The sequence below is a fragment of the Arachis hypogaea genome, chromosome 16 (genome assembly GCF_003086295.3).
Source record: "Arachis hypogaea cultivar Tifrunner chromosome 16, arahy.Tifrunner.gnm2.J5K5, whole genome shotgun sequence".
NCBI lineage: Eukaryota > Viridiplantae > Streptophyta > Magnoliopsida > Fabales > Fabaceae > Arachis > Arachis hypogaea.
The window spans coordinates 101,932,789-101,948,104 of NC_092051.1; the positions used below are offsets into that span (position 1 = coordinate 101,932,789).

The following is a 15,316-nucleotide window of genomic DNA, read 5'->3' on the forward strand; positions in this document are numbered from 1 at the left end:
AAAATGAGGAAGAATGGAGGGCTTTATATAGGGAGGGGAGGGGGTTTAGTTTCGGCCATATAGGGTGGGTTTGGGTGGGAAATTGATTTTGAATTTTGAAGGTAGGTAGAGTTTATGAGGTAGGTTTATGGGGAAGAGTGGATGGATGTGAGTGGTGAAGTGGTGATAGGGAAGAGAGATTGAGGTGATTGGTGAAGAGTTTTGGGGAAGAGTGTTTATTGGGTAGAAAGGATGAACATTGAGAAGAGGGAAGAGTATGAGTGGAGGTAGGTGGGAATCCTGTGGGGTCCACAGATGCTGAGATGATCCTGTGGGGTCCACAGATCCTGAGGTGTCAAGGAATTACATCCCTGCACCCATTAGGCATGCAAAATGCCTTTGCATGCAATTCTGGCGTTTAAACGCCGAATTGATACTTGTTTCTGGCGTTCAGCGCCAGCTCTTCCTCAGTGTGCATTTCTGGCGTCTGAACGCCAGGATGCTGCTTGTTTCTGGCGTTCAACGCTAGATCCATGCTCTGTTCTGGCATTGAACGCCAGCCAGATGCTCCTTACTGGCGTTTAAACGCCAGTAAGATCCTCCTCCAGGGTGTGATTTTTCTTCTGCTGTTTTTGATTCTGTTTTTGATTTTTCTATTTATTTTTTGACTCCACATGATCATGAACCTAATAAAACATGAAAAAACAATAAAAATAAAACTAAATTTAGATAAATAAAAATTGGGTTGCCTCCCAACAAGCGCTTCTTTAATGTCAATAGCTTGACAGTGGGCTCTCATGGAACCTCACAGATGTTCAGAGCATTGTTGTGACTCCCCAACACCAAACTTAGAGTTTGGATATGGGAGTTTAACACCAAACTTAGAGTTTGGTTGTGGCCTCCCAACACCAAACTTAGAGTTTGACTGTGGGGGCTCTGGTTGACTCTGTTTTGAGAGAAGCTTACTGTGCCTCTTTTCCATGTTTACAGAAGGATGTCCTTGAGTTTTAAACTCAAGGGAGTCCTCATTCAATTGAAGGACTAGTTCACCTCTGTTAACATCAATCACAGCTCTTGCTGTGGCTAGGAAGGGTCTTCCAAGGATGATAGATTCATCCTCATCCTTCCCAGTATCTAGGATTATGAAATCAGCAGGGATGTAAAGGCTTTCAACCTTTACTAACATGTCCTCTACTTGTCCATAAGCCTCTTTTCTTGAATTGTCTGCCATCTCTAATGAGATTCTAGTAGCTTGCTGGTGCGCAGAAATTGTGATTACACTTTGATTATGTAAAATTCATCGCTCTTTCTTTCCCTGGTAATGGCGCCAAAAACATGATGCCAATACCATGGTTCACAACTTCGCACAACTAACCAGCAAGTGCACTGGGTTATCCAAGTAATACCTTACGTGAGTAAGGGTCGAATCCCACGGAGATTGTTGGTATGAAGCAAGCTTTGGTCACCTTGTAAATCTCAGTTAGGCAGATATAAAATAGTAATGAGGTTTTCGAAAATAATTAATAAAATAGGGATAGAAATACTTATGTAAATCGTTGGTGAGAATTTCAGATAAGCGAATAGAGATGCTTTCGTTCCTTTGAACCTCTGCTTTCCTGCTATCTTCATCCAATAAGTCTTACTCCTTTCCATGGCTGGCTTTATGTAATGCATCACCATTGTCAATGGCTACTTTCGGTCTTCTCTCGGGAAAATGATCCAAATGCCCTGTCACGGCACGGCTAATCGTCTGGAGGCATCACCCTTGTCAATGGTTACATCCTATCCTCTCAGTGAAAATGGTCAATGCACCCTGTCACGGTACGGCTATTCATCTGTCGGTTCTTGATCATGCTGGAATAGGATTTACTATCCTTTTGCGTCTGTCACTACGCCCAGCAATTGCGAGTTTGAAGCTCGTCACAGTCATTCAATCATTGAATCCTACTCAGAATACCACAGACAAGGTTTAGACTTTCCGGATTCTCTTGAATGCCGCCATCATTCTAGCTTACACCACGAAGATTCCGATTAAGAGATCTAAGAGATACTCATTCAATCTAATGTAGAACGGAAGTGGTTGTCAGGCACGCGTTCATAGGGAATGATGATGATTGTCACGTTCATCACATTCAGGTTGAAGTGCGAATGAATATCTTAGAAGCGAAATAAGATGAATTGAATAGAAAACAGTAGTACTTTGCATTAATCTTTGAGGAACAGCAGAGCTCTACACCTTAATCTATGGAGTGCAGAAACTCTACCGTTGAAAATACACAAGTGAAAGGTCCAGGCATGGCCGAATGGCCAGCCCCTCTGATCTAAGAACCAGGCGTCTAAAGATGTTCCAAGATTCAAAGATGTCTAATACAATAGTAAAAGGTCCTATTTATAATAAACTAGCTACTAGGGTTTACAGAAGTAAGTAATTGATGCATAAATCCACTTTCGGGGCCCACTTGGTGTGTGCTTGGGCTGAGCTTGAATGTTACACGTGCAGAGGTCATTCTTGGAGTTGAACGCCAGTTTTGGTGCCAGTTTGGGCGTTGAACTCCACTTTGCAACTTGTTTCTGGCGCTGGACGCCAGAATTGGGCAGAGAGCTGGCGTTGAACGCCAGTTTGCGTCATCTAAACGTGGGCAAAGTATGGACTATTATATATTGCTGGAAAGCCCTAGATGTCTACTTTTCAACGCAATTAAAAGTGCGCCATTTTGAGTTCTGTAGCTCCAGAAACTCCATTTTGAGTGCAGGGAGGTCAGAATCCAATAGCATCAGCAGTCCTTCTTCAACCTCTGAATCTGATTTTTGCTCAAGTCCCTCAATTTCAGCCAGAAAATACCTGAAATCAAAGAAAAACACACAAACTCATAGTAAAGTCCAGAAATGTGAATTTAACATAAAAACTAATGAAAACATCCCTAAAAGTAACTAGATCCTACTAAAAACATACTAAAAACAATGCCAAAAAGCGTATAAATTATCCGCTCATCACAACACCAAACTTAAATTGTTGCTTGTCCCCAAGCAACTGAAAATCAAATAGGATAAAAAGAAGAAAATATACTATAAATTCCAAACTATCAATGAAACATAGCTTCAATCAGATGAGCGGGACTTGTAGCTTTTTGCCTCTTGAATAGTTTTGGCATCTCACTCTATCCATTGAAGTTCAGAATGATTGGCATCTATAGGAACTCAGAGTTCAGATAGTGTTATTGATTCTCCTAGTTCAGTATGATGATTTTGGAACACAGCTTTTTATGAGTCTTGGCTGTGGCCCTAAGCACTTTGTTTTCCAGTATTACCACCAGATACATAAATGACACAGACACATAATTGGGTGAACCTTTTCAGATTGTGACTCAGCTTTGCTAAAGTCCCCAATTAGAGGTGTCCAGGGTTCTTAAGCACACTCTTTTTTTTTGCTTTGGACCTTGACTTTAACCGCTCAGTCTCAAGTTTTCACTTGACACCTACACGCCACAAGCACATGGTTAGGGACAGCTTGGTTTAGCCGCTTAGACCTAGATTTTATTCCGGTAGGCCCTCCTATCCACTGATGCTCAAAGCCTTGGGATCCTTTTTATTTGCCCTTGCCTTTTGGTTTTAAAGGTTATTGGCTTTTTGCTCTTGCCTCTTGGTTTTAAGAGCTTTGGCTTTTTCTGCTTGCTTTTTCTTTTTCTTTCTATTTTTTTTTTTGCCTATTTTTTTTTCTTTTTTTTTTCCTGCAAGCTTTGTTCTTTGCTGCTTTTTCTTGCTTCAAGAATCATTTTTATGATTTTTTAGATTATCAAATAACATGTTTCCTAGTCATCATTCTTTCAAGAGCTAACATATTTAACATTCTTAAACAACAACTTCAAAAGACATATGCACTGTTCAAGCATACATTCAGAAAACAAGAAGCATTGTCACCACATCAATATAATTAAGCTAAGTTCAAGGATAAATTCAAAACTCATGTACTTCTTGTTCTTTTGAATTAAAACTTTTTTCATTTAAGAGAGGTGATGGATTCATAGGACATTCATAACTTTAAGACATAGTTACTAACTACTAATGATCATGTAATGAAGACACAAACATAGATAAGCATATAACATAGAAAACGAAAAACAGAAGAAATAAGAACAAGGAATGAATCCACCTTAGTGATGGTGGCGTTTCCTTCTTGAGGAACCAATGATGTCCTTGAGCTCTTCTATGTCTCTTCCTTGTCTTTGTTGCTCCTCCCTCATTGCTTTTTGATCTTCTCTTATTTCATGAAGGATGATGGAGTGCTCTTGATGTTCCACCCTTAGTTGTCCCATATTGGAACTCAGTTCTCCTAGGGAGGTATTGATTTGCTCCCAATAGTTTTGTGGAGGAAAATGCATTTGAGGCATCTCCGGGATCTCATGGTGATGGGATTCATGCGCCTCTTGAGCTCCATGAATGGGCTCTCTTGCTTGCTCCATCTTTTTCTTAGTGATGGGCTTGTCCTCTTTAATGAGGATATCTCCCTCTATGTCAATCCCAGCCGAATTGCATAGGTGGCAAATGAGGTGAGGAAAGGCTAACCTTGCCATCGTGGAGGACTTGTCAGCCACCTTGTAGAGTTCTTGAGGTATAACCTCATGAACTTCCACCTCTTCTCCAATCATGATGCTATGGATCATGATGGCCCAGTCTATAGTAACTTCAGACCGGTTGCTAGTGGGAATGATTGAGCATTGAATGAACTCCAACCATCCTCTAGCTACAGGCTTCAGGTCCAGTCTTCTTAGTTGAACCGGTTTGCCTTTTGAGTCAATTTTTCATTGAGCTCCTTCTACACATATGTCCATAAGGACTTGGTCTAACCTTTGATCAAAGTTGACTCTCCTTGTGTAGGGGCGTGCGTTCTCTTCCATGTTTGGCAAGTTGAACGCCAACCTCACATTTTCCGGACTAAAATCTAAGTATTTCCCCCGAACCATTGTAACATAGTTCTTTGGATCCGGGTTCTTACTTTGATCATGGTTCTTGGTGATCCATGCATTGGCATAGAACTCTTGAACCATTAGGATGCCGACTTGTTGGATGGGATTTGTTAGAACTTCCCAACCTCTTCTTTGAATTTCATGTCGGATCTCCGGATACTCATTTCTTTTGAGTTTGAAAGGGACCTCAGGGATCACCTTCTTCTTGGCCACAACATCATAGAAGTGGTCTTGATGGGCTTTGGAGATGAATCTTTCCATCTACCATGACTCGGAGGTGGAAGCTTTTGTCTTCCCTTTTTTTTCTCTAGAGGATTCTCCGGTCTTAGGTGCTATCAATGGTAATGGAAAAACAAAAAGCTTATGATTTTACCACACCAAACTTAGAATTTTGCTCGCCCTCGAGCAAGAGAAGAAATAATAGATGAAGAAGAAGAAGAAATGGAGGAGAGGGAGAAGGGGTTGTGTTTCGGCCAAGAAGAGAAGAGAGGGTTGTGTTGTGTGAAAATGAGGAGGAATGGAGGGCTATATATAGGGGAGGGAGGGGAGTAAGGTTTCGGCCATATAGGGTGGGTTGGGTGGGAAATTGATTTTGAATTTTGAAGGTAGGTGGAGTTTATGAGGTAGGTTTATGGGGAAGAGTGGATGGATGTGAGTGGGGAAGAGGTGATGGGGAAGAGAGATTGAGGTGATTGGTGAAGGGTTTTGGGGAAGAGTGTTTATGGAATTGTGTGAAAGAAGGGTGAGAAGAGGTTAGTGGAGGTAGGTGGGGATCCTATGGGGTCCACAGATCCTGAGGTGATCCTGTGGGATCCACAGATCCTGAGATGATCATGTGGGGTCCACAGATCCTGAGGTGTTCAAGGATTTACAACCTTGCACCAAATTAGGCATGTAAAATGCCCTTGCACACAACTCTGGGCGTTCAGCGCCAGGTTGGTGCCCATTTTGGGCGTTCAACGCCCATTTGTTGCCCATTTCTGGCGTTAAATGCCAGAACCATGCTTGTTCTGGGCGTTCAGCGCCAGCTATTCTCCAGGGTGCAATTCTGGCGTTCAGCGCCCAGATGATGCCCATTTTGGGCGTTCAGCGCCCAGATACTGCCTATTTTGGGCGTTCAGCGCCAGAACCATGCTCTATTCTGGCGTTGAACACCAGGCAGATGCTTCCTCCAGGGTGTGATTTTTCTTCTGCTGTTTTTTATTCCATTTTCAATTTTTATATTTATTTTGTGTCTCCTCATGATCATGAACCTATAAAGACATATAACTAAGAAGAATATAGTTAGATAAATAGAAATTGGGTTGCCTCCCAACAAGCGCTTCTTTAATGTCAATAGCTTGACAGTGGGCTCTCATGGAGCCTCACAGATGTTTAGAGCATTGTTGAGACTCCCCCAACACCAAACTTAGAGTTTGGATATGGGAGTTCAACACCAAACTTAGAGTTTGGTTGTAGCCTCCCAACACCAAACTTAGAGTTTGACTGTGGGGGCTTTGTTTGACTCTGCTTTGAGAGAAGCTTCTTCTGCTTCCTCTCCATGGATGCAGAGAGAGATCCTTGAGTTGTAAACACAAGGTTGTCCTTATTTAATTGAAGGATCAATTCTCCTCTGTCAACATCAATCACAGCTCTTGCTGTGGCTAGGAAAGGTCTTCCTAAGATGATGGATTCATCCTCTTCCTTTCCAGTATCCAGGACTATGAAATCAGCAGGAATGTAAAGGCCTTCAACCTTTACTAACACGTCCTCTACTTGTCCATAAGCCTGTTTTCTTGAATTATCTGCCATCTCTAATGAGATTCTAGCAGCTTGCACCCCATAGATTCCCAGTTTCTCTATTACAGAGAGGGGCATGAGGTTTATTCCTGAACCAAGGTCACACAGAGCCTTAAAGATCATGGTGCCTATGGTACAAGGTATTATGAACTTTCTAGGATCCTGTCTCTTCTGAGGCAATGTCAGTTGATCCAGATCACTTAGTTCATTGATGAACAAGGGAGGTTCATCTTCCCAAGTTTCAATACCAAATAATTTGGCATTCAGCTTCATGATTGCACCAAGAAACTTGGCAGTTTGCTCTTCAGTAACATCCTCATTCTCTTCAGAAGAGGAATACTCATCAGAGCTCATGAAGGGCATAAGGAGGTTCAATGGAATCTCTATGGTCTCTAGATGAGCCTCAGAGTCCTTAGGTTCCTCAGAGGGAAGCTCCTTATTGATCACTGGACATCCCAAGAGGTCTTCCTCCTTGGGATTCACGTCCTCTCCTTCCCTTACAGGTTCGGCCATGGTGCTTATGTCAATGGCCTTGCGCTCTCCTTTTGGATTCTCTTCTGTATTGCTTGGGAGAGTACTAGGAGGGATTTCAGTGATTCTTTTACTCAGCTGGCCCACTTGTGCTTCCAAATTTCTAATGGAAGACCTTGTTTCATTCATGAAAATCACAGTGGCCTTAGATAGATCAGAGACTAAGTTTGCTAAGCTAGATGGGTTCTGCTCAGAATTCTCTATCTGTTGCTGAGTGGATGATAGAAAAGGCTTGCTATTGCTAAACCTGTTTCTTCCACCATTATTAAAGCCTTGTTGAGGCTTTTGATCCTTCCATGAGAAATTTGGATGATTTCTCCATGATGAGTTATAGGTGTTTCCATAAGGTTCACCTAAGTAATTCACCTCTGCTATTGCAGGGTTCTCAGGATCATAAGCTTCTTCTTCAGAAGATGCCTCTTGAGTACTGTTGGATGCAGCTTGCATTCCATTTAGACTCTGAGAAATCATATTGACTTGCTGAGTCAATATTTTATTCTGAGCCAATATGGCATTCAGAGTATCAATCTCAAGAACTCCCTTCTTCATAGGCGTCCCATTATTCACAGGATTCCTTTCAGAAGTGTACATGAACTGGTTATTTGCAACCATGTCAATGAGTTCTTGAGCTTCTGCAGGCGTTTTCTTCAGGTGAATGGATCCACCTACAGAGGTATCCAATGACATCTTAGATAACTCAAACAGACCATCATAGAATATATCCAGGATGGTCCATTCTGAAAGCATGTCAGAAGGACACTTTTTGGTCAGTCCTTTGTATCTCTCCCAAGCTTCATAGAGGGATTCACCTTCTTTCTGTCTGAAGGTTTGAACACCCACTCTAAGCTTGCTCAGCTTTTGAGTAGGAAAGAACTTGGCTAGGAAAGCCTTGACCAGCTTATCCCAAGAGTTCAGGCTATCCTTAGGTTGAGAGTCCAACCATACTCTAGCTCTGTCTCTTACAGCAAAAGGGAAAAGCATGAGCCTGTAGACTTCAGGATCTACTCCATTAGTCTTAACAGTATCACATATCTGCAAGAATTCAGTTAAGAACTGAAAAGGATCTTCAGATGGAAGTCCATGAAACTTGCAGTTCTGCTGCATCAGAGAAACTAATTGAGGTTTCAGCTCAAAGTTGTTTGCTCCAATGGCAGGAATGGAGATGCTTCTTCCATGTAAATTGGAATTTGGTGCAGTAAAGTCACCAAGCATTCTCCTTGCATTGTTGTTAGGTTCGGCTGCCATCTCCTTTACTTGTTCGAAATTTTCAATCAAGTTGTCTCTGGATTGTTGTGATTTAGCTTCTCTTAGTTTCCTCTTCAGAGTCCTTTCAGGTTCTGGATCAGCTTCAACAAGAATGCCTTTTTCTCTGTCCCTGCTCATAAGAAAGAGAAGAGAAAAAGAAAAGAAGAGGAATCCTCTATGTCATAGTAAAGAGGTTCCTTATTGTTAGTAGAAGAAAAGAAGAAGAGAAAAATATGAACTCAGAAAGAGAGAGAGGGTTCGTATTTTTGGTGGGTGAGGGAGAGATGTTAGTAGATGAATAAATAAATAGAATAAGATGAGAGAGGGAAAATTTCGAAAATAATTTTTTGAAAAAGAGTTAGTGATTTTTGAAAATAGTTTTTGAAAAAGGTTAGTAGTTTTTTCGAAAATTCAAAATAAAAATAAAATAATTAGTTAATTAAAAAGAAATTTTTGAAAAAGGGGGAAGATATTTTCAAAAATAGAGAGAGAGAGTTAGTTAGGTGGTTTTGAAAAAGGTAAAAAACAGACAAAAAGTTAGTTAGTTAGTTGAAACAAAAATCAATTTTGAAAAGATAAGGAGTTGGGAAGTTAGAGAAGATATTTTGAAATCAAATTTTTTTGAAAAAAGATAAGATAAGAAGATATTTTTGAAAAGATATCATAGAAATTAGTTTTTGAAAAAGATTTGAATTTTTAAAATCACAATTAATGACTTGATTCACAAGAAATCACAAGATATGATTCTAGAACTTAAAGTTTGAATCTTTCTTAACAAGCAAGTAACAAACTTGAAATTTTTGAATCAAAACATTAATTGTTATTGTTATTTTCGAAAATTTGGTATAAAAATAAGAAAAAGATTTTTGAAAAATATTTTTAGAATTTTCGAAAATAACTAAGAAAAATGAAAAAGATTTGATTTTTGAAAAAGATTTTGAAAAAGATAAGATTTTTAAATTGAAAATTTGATTTGACTCATAAAAACAACTAGATTTTAAAAATTTTTAAAAAAGTCAAATCTAATTTTCGAAATTATGAGAGAAAAGAGGGAAAGATTTTTTTTTTATTTTTGAATTTTTAATAATGAGAGAGAAAAACAAGAAAAATGATGCAATGCATGAAATTTTTAGATTAAAACAATGAATGCATACAAGAATGCTATGAATGTCAAGATGAACACCAAGAACACTTTGAATATCAAGATGAACATCAAGAACATATTTTTGAAAAATTTTTAATGCAAGGAAAACATGCAAGACACCAAACTTAGAATTCTTTAATGCTTAGACACTACGAATTCAAGAATGCATATGAAAAATAAGAAAAGACACAAAACATGCAAATGCAAAGATCAAACAAGAAGACTTACCAAGAACAACTTGAAGATCATGAAGAACATTATGAATGCATGAAAATTTTCGAAAAAATGCAAGATGCACATGCAATTGACACCAAACTTATAACATGACACATTGACTCAAACAAGAAACACAAAAAAAAATATTTTTGATTTTTATGATTTTCTAATTTTTTTGGATTTTTATTTTATATTTTTCGAAAATTATTTAGAGAAGAGAAAAATAAGGATTCAAAATTTTTAATATGAATTCCAGGAATCTTATGCTCTAAAGCTCCAATCAAAGGGTCAGGCATGGCTTAATAGCCAGCTAAGCTTTAGTATGTAACTCAGACATGACACGTCTAACATGCCCTACAGTCATATTAGACATGGCTTTACAGCCAGCCATGCTTCATGAAACACTAGAATTCATTCTTTAAAAATTCTGAAGAAAATTACATTTTTGAAAACACATTTTTTTTTCAAAAACAAAGGAGAAATTTTTGAAAGATTTTTGAAAAATTTTTGAAAACAAAACAAAAAGAAAATTACCTAATCTGAGCAACAAGATGAACCGTCAGTTGTCCAAACTCGAACAATCCCCGGCAACGGCGCCATAAACTTGATGCGCAGAAATTGTGATTACACTTTGATTATGTAAAATTCATCGCTCTTTCTTTCCCTGGTAATGGCGCCAAAAACATGATGCCAATACCATGGTTCACAACTTCGCACAACTAACCAGCAAGTGCACTGGGTTATCCAAGTAATACCTTACGTGAGTAAGGGTCAAATCCCACGGAGATTGTTGGTATGAAGCAAGCTATGGTCACCTTGTAAATCTCAGTCAGGCAGATATAAAATAGTAATGGGGTTTTCGAAAATAATTAATAAAATAGGGATAGAAATACTTATGTAAATCGTTGGTGAGAATTTCAGATAAGCGAATAGAGATGCTTTCGTTCCTCTGAACCTCTGCTTTCCTGCTATCTTCATCCAATCAGTCTTACTCCTTCCCATGGTTGGCTTTATGTAATGCATCACCATTGTCAATGGCTACTTTCGGTCTTCTCTCGGGAAAATGATCCAAATGCCCTGTCACGTCACGGCTAATCATCCGGAGGCATCACCCTTGTCAATGGTTACATCCTATCCTCTCAGTGAAAATGGTCAACGCACCCTATCACGGTACGGCTATTCATCTGTCGGTTCTCGATCATGCTGGAATAGGATTTACTATCCTTTTGCGTCTGTCACTACGCCCAGCAATTGCGAGTTTGAAGCTCGTCACAGTCATTCAATCACTGAATCCTACTCGGAATACCACAGACAAGGTTTAGACTTTCCGGATTCTCTTGAATGCCGCCATCATTCTAGCTTACACCACGAATATTCTGATTAAGAGATCTAAGAGATACTCATTCAATCTAATATAGAACGGAAGTGGTTGTCAGGCACGCGTTTATAGGGAATGATGATGATTGTCACGTTCATCACATTCAGGTTGAAGTGCGAATGAATATCTTAGAAGCGAAATAAGATGAATTGAATAGAAAACAGTAGTACTTTGCATTAATCTTTGAGGAACAGCAGAGCTCTACACCTTAATCTATGGAGTGCAGAAACTCTACCGTTGAAAATACATAAGTGAAAGGTCCAGGCATGGCCAAATGGCCAGCCCCTCTGATCTAAGAACCAGGCGTCCAAAGATGTTCCAAGATTCAAAGATGTCTAATACAATAGTAAAAGGTCCTATTTATAATAAACTAGCTACTAGGGTTTACAGAAGTAAGTAATTGATGCATAAATCCACTTCTGGGGCCCACTTGGTATGTGCTTGGGCTGAGCTTGAATGTTACACGTGCAGAGGTCATTCTTGGAGTTAAACGCCAGTTTTGGTGCCAGTTTGGGCGTTGAACTCCACTTTGCAACTTGTTTCTGGCGCTGGACGCCAAAATTGGGCAGAGAGCTGGCATTGAATGCCAGTTTGCATCGTCTAAACTTGGGAAAAGTATGGACTATTATATATTTCTGGAAATCCCTGAATGTCTACTTTCCAACGCAATTGGAAGCGCGCCATTTTGAGTTCTGTAGCTCCAGAAAATCCATTTTGAGTGCATGGAGGTCAGAATCCAACAGCATCAGCAGTCCTTCTTCAACCTCTGAATCTGATTTTTGCTCAAGTCCCTCAATTTCAGCCAGAAAATACCTGAAATCAAAGAAAAACACACAAACTCATAGTAAAGTCCTGAAATGTGAATTTAACATAAAAACTAATGAAAACATCCCTAAAAGTAACTAGATCCTACTAAAAACATACTAAAAACAATGCCAAAAAGCGTATAAATTATCCGCTCATCACTTGCACCTCAAAGATTCCCAGTTTCTCCATTACAGAGAGTGGCATGAGGTTTATTCCTGACCCAAGGTCACATAGAGCCTTCTCAAAGGTCATGGTGCCTATGGTACAAGGTATTAGGAACTTTCCAGGATCCTGTTTCTTCTGAGGCAATTTTAATTGATCCAATGCATTTAGTTCATTGGTGAACAGGGGAGGTTCATCTCTCCAAGTCTCATTACCAAATAAATTGGCATTCAGCTTCATGATTGCACCAAGGAAGTTGGCAACTTGTTCTTCAGTGACATCCTCATTCTCTTCAGAAGAAGAGTACTCATCAGAACTCATGAAGGGCATAAGGAGGTTCAATGGAATCTCTATGGTCTCTAGATGAGTCTCAGATTCCTTTGGTTCTTCATAGGAAAACTCCGTATTGAACACTGGACGTCCCAGGAGGTCTTCCTCACTGGGATTCACGTCCTCAAACTCCCTTACAGGTTCGGCCATGGAAATTAATTCAATGGCCTTGCACTCTCCTTTTGGATTCTCTTCTGTATTGCTTGGGAGAGTACTAGGAGGGGTTTCAGTGATTCTTTTACTCAGCCAGCCCACTTGTGCTTCCAAATTTCTAATGGAGGACCTTGTTTCATTCATGAAACTCACAGTGGCCTTAGATAGATCAGAGACTAAGTTTGCTAAATTAGAGGTATTTTGTTCAGAGTTCTCTGTCTGTTGCTGAGTGGATGATAGAAAAGGTTTACTATTGTTAAACCTATTTCTTCCACCATTATTAAAGCCTTGTTGAGGCTTTTATTGATCCTTCCATGAGAAATTTGGGTGATTTCTCCATGAGGGATTATAGGTGTTTCCATATGGTTCACCCATGTAATTCACCTCTGCTATTGCAGGGTTTTCAGGATCATAAGCTTCTTCTTCAGAAGATGCCTCTTGAGTACTGTTGGATGCAGCTTGCATTCCATTCAGACTCTGAGAAATCATATTGACTTGCTGAGTCAATATTTTATTCTGGGCCAATATGGCATTCAGAGTATCAATTTCAAGAACTCCCTTTTTCTGAGGCGTCCCATTACTCACAGGATTCCTCTCAGAAGTGTACATGAATTAGTTATTAGCAACCATGTCAATGAGTTTTTGAGCTTCTGCAGGCATTTTCTTTAGGTGAATGGATCCATCTGCAGAAGTATCCAATGACATCTTAGCTAATTCAGACAGACCATCATAGAATATATCCAAGATGGTCCATTATGAAAGCATGTCAGAAGGACACTTTTTGGTCAGTTGCTTGTATCTCTCCCAAGCTTCATAGAGGGATTCACCTTCCTTCTGTCTGAAGGTTTGAACATCCACTCTAAGCTTGCTCAGCTTTTGAGGAGGAAAGAACTTGGCTAAGAAAGTCGTGACCAGCTTATCCCAAGAGTTCAGGCTATCTTTGGGTTGAGAGTCCAACCACACTCTAGCTCTGTCTCTTACAACAAACGGGAAAAGCATGAGCCTGTAGACTTTAGGATCTACTCTATTAGTCTTAACAGTATCACAGATCTGCAAGAATTCAGTTAAGAACTGAAAAGGATCTTCAGATGGAAGTCCATGAAACTTGCAGTTTTGTTGCATCAGAGAAACTAATTGAGGTTTCAGCTCAAAATTGTTTGCTCCAATGGTAGGGATGGAGATGCTTCTTCCATGTAAATTGGAAAAGTCACCAAGCATCCTCCTTGCATTATTATTATTTTCGGCTGCCATCTCCTCTTCCTATTCAAAAATTTCAGTAAGGTTGTCTCTGGATTGTTGTATTTTAGCTTCTCTTAGTTTTCTCTTCAGAGTCCTTTCAGGTTCAGGGTCTGCTTCAACAAGAATGTTCTTGTCCTTACTCCTGCTCATATGAAAGAGAAGGGAACAGAAAAATAATAATAAGGATCCTTTTTACCACAGTATAGAGGTTCTCTTGTTGTGAGTAGAAGAAAAGAAGAGTAGAAGAGAAAAGAAAGGAGAATCCAAACAGAAGGGTGAGGAGAGCAAAGATATGAGATGAAAAGAAGTGTTAGTAAATGAATAAATAAATAGAAGGAGATGAGAGAGAAGGAGGATTTTCGAAAATAAAATTTTGAAAAGGGGTTAGTGATTTTCGAAAATTAGGAATGAAACCAAATTAAAATTAAAAATTGAAACAATTAGTTAATTAAAAAGAATTTTTGAAAAAGAGGGAAGAGATTTTCGAAAATTAGAGAGAGAGAGTTAGTTAGGTAGTTTTGAAAAAGATAAGAAACAAACAAAAAGTCAATTAGTTAGTTGAAAAGATTTGAAAATCAATTTTGAAAAGATAAGAAGATAAGAAGTTAGAAAAGATATTTTAAAATCAAATTTTTGAAAAAGATATGTTTTTTAAAAAGATATGATTAAAAATATATGATTTTGAAAAAAGATAAGATAAAAAGATATTTTTGAAAAGATATGATTGAAATTAGTTTTGAAAAAGATTTTATTTTTAAAATCACAATTAATGACTTGATTCACAAGAAATCACAAGATATGATTCTAGAACTTAAAGTTTGAATCTTTCTTAACAAGTAAGTAACAAACTTGAAATTTTTGAATCAAAACATTAATTGTTGATGATATTTTCGAAAATATGATGTAAAATTAAGAAAAAAAATTTTTAAATATTTTTAAAATTTTCGAAAATAAATAAGAAAAATGAAAAAGATTTGATTTTTGAAAAAGATTTTGAAAAAGATAAGATTTTTAAATTGAAAATTTGATTTGACTCATAAGAAACAATTGAATTTTAAAAATTTTTGAAAAATTCAACTCAAATTTTCGAAATTTATGAGTGAAAAAGGGAAAGATATTTTTTTGATTTTTGAATTTTTAATGATGAAAGAGAAAACCATGAAAATGATGCAATGCATGAAAATTTTGAATCAAAACAATGAATGCATGCAAGAATGCTATGAATGTCAAGATGAACACCAAGAACATTTTGAAGATCATGATGAACATCAATAACTTATTTTTGAAAATTTTATATGCAAAAAAGAAAACATGCAAGACACCAAACTTAGAAATCTTTCATGTTCATACACTATGAATGCAAAAATGCACATGAAAAACAAGAAAAGA

At 38.4% G+C, this 15,316-nt stretch overlaps 2 non-coding genes across 2 annotated transcripts; both read left to right on the forward strand.

The window, feature by feature from the left end:
• Positions 1-7,994: 7,994 nt before the first annotated feature.
• Positions 7,995-8,102, forward strand: LOC112760453 (small nucleolar RNA R71). Its single transcript, XR_003180892.1, has one exon. It is a non-coding gene; the product is annotated as a small nucleolar RNA R71 (small nucleolar RNA).
• Positions 8,103-13,447: 5,345 nt separating this feature from the next.
• On the forward strand, positions 13,448-13,555 carry LOC112760800 (small nucleolar RNA R71). Its single transcript, XR_003181222.1, has one exon. It is a non-coding gene; the product is annotated as a small nucleolar RNA R71 (small nucleolar RNA).
• The last annotated feature ends 1,761 nt before the right edge of the window (positions 13,556-15,316 follow it).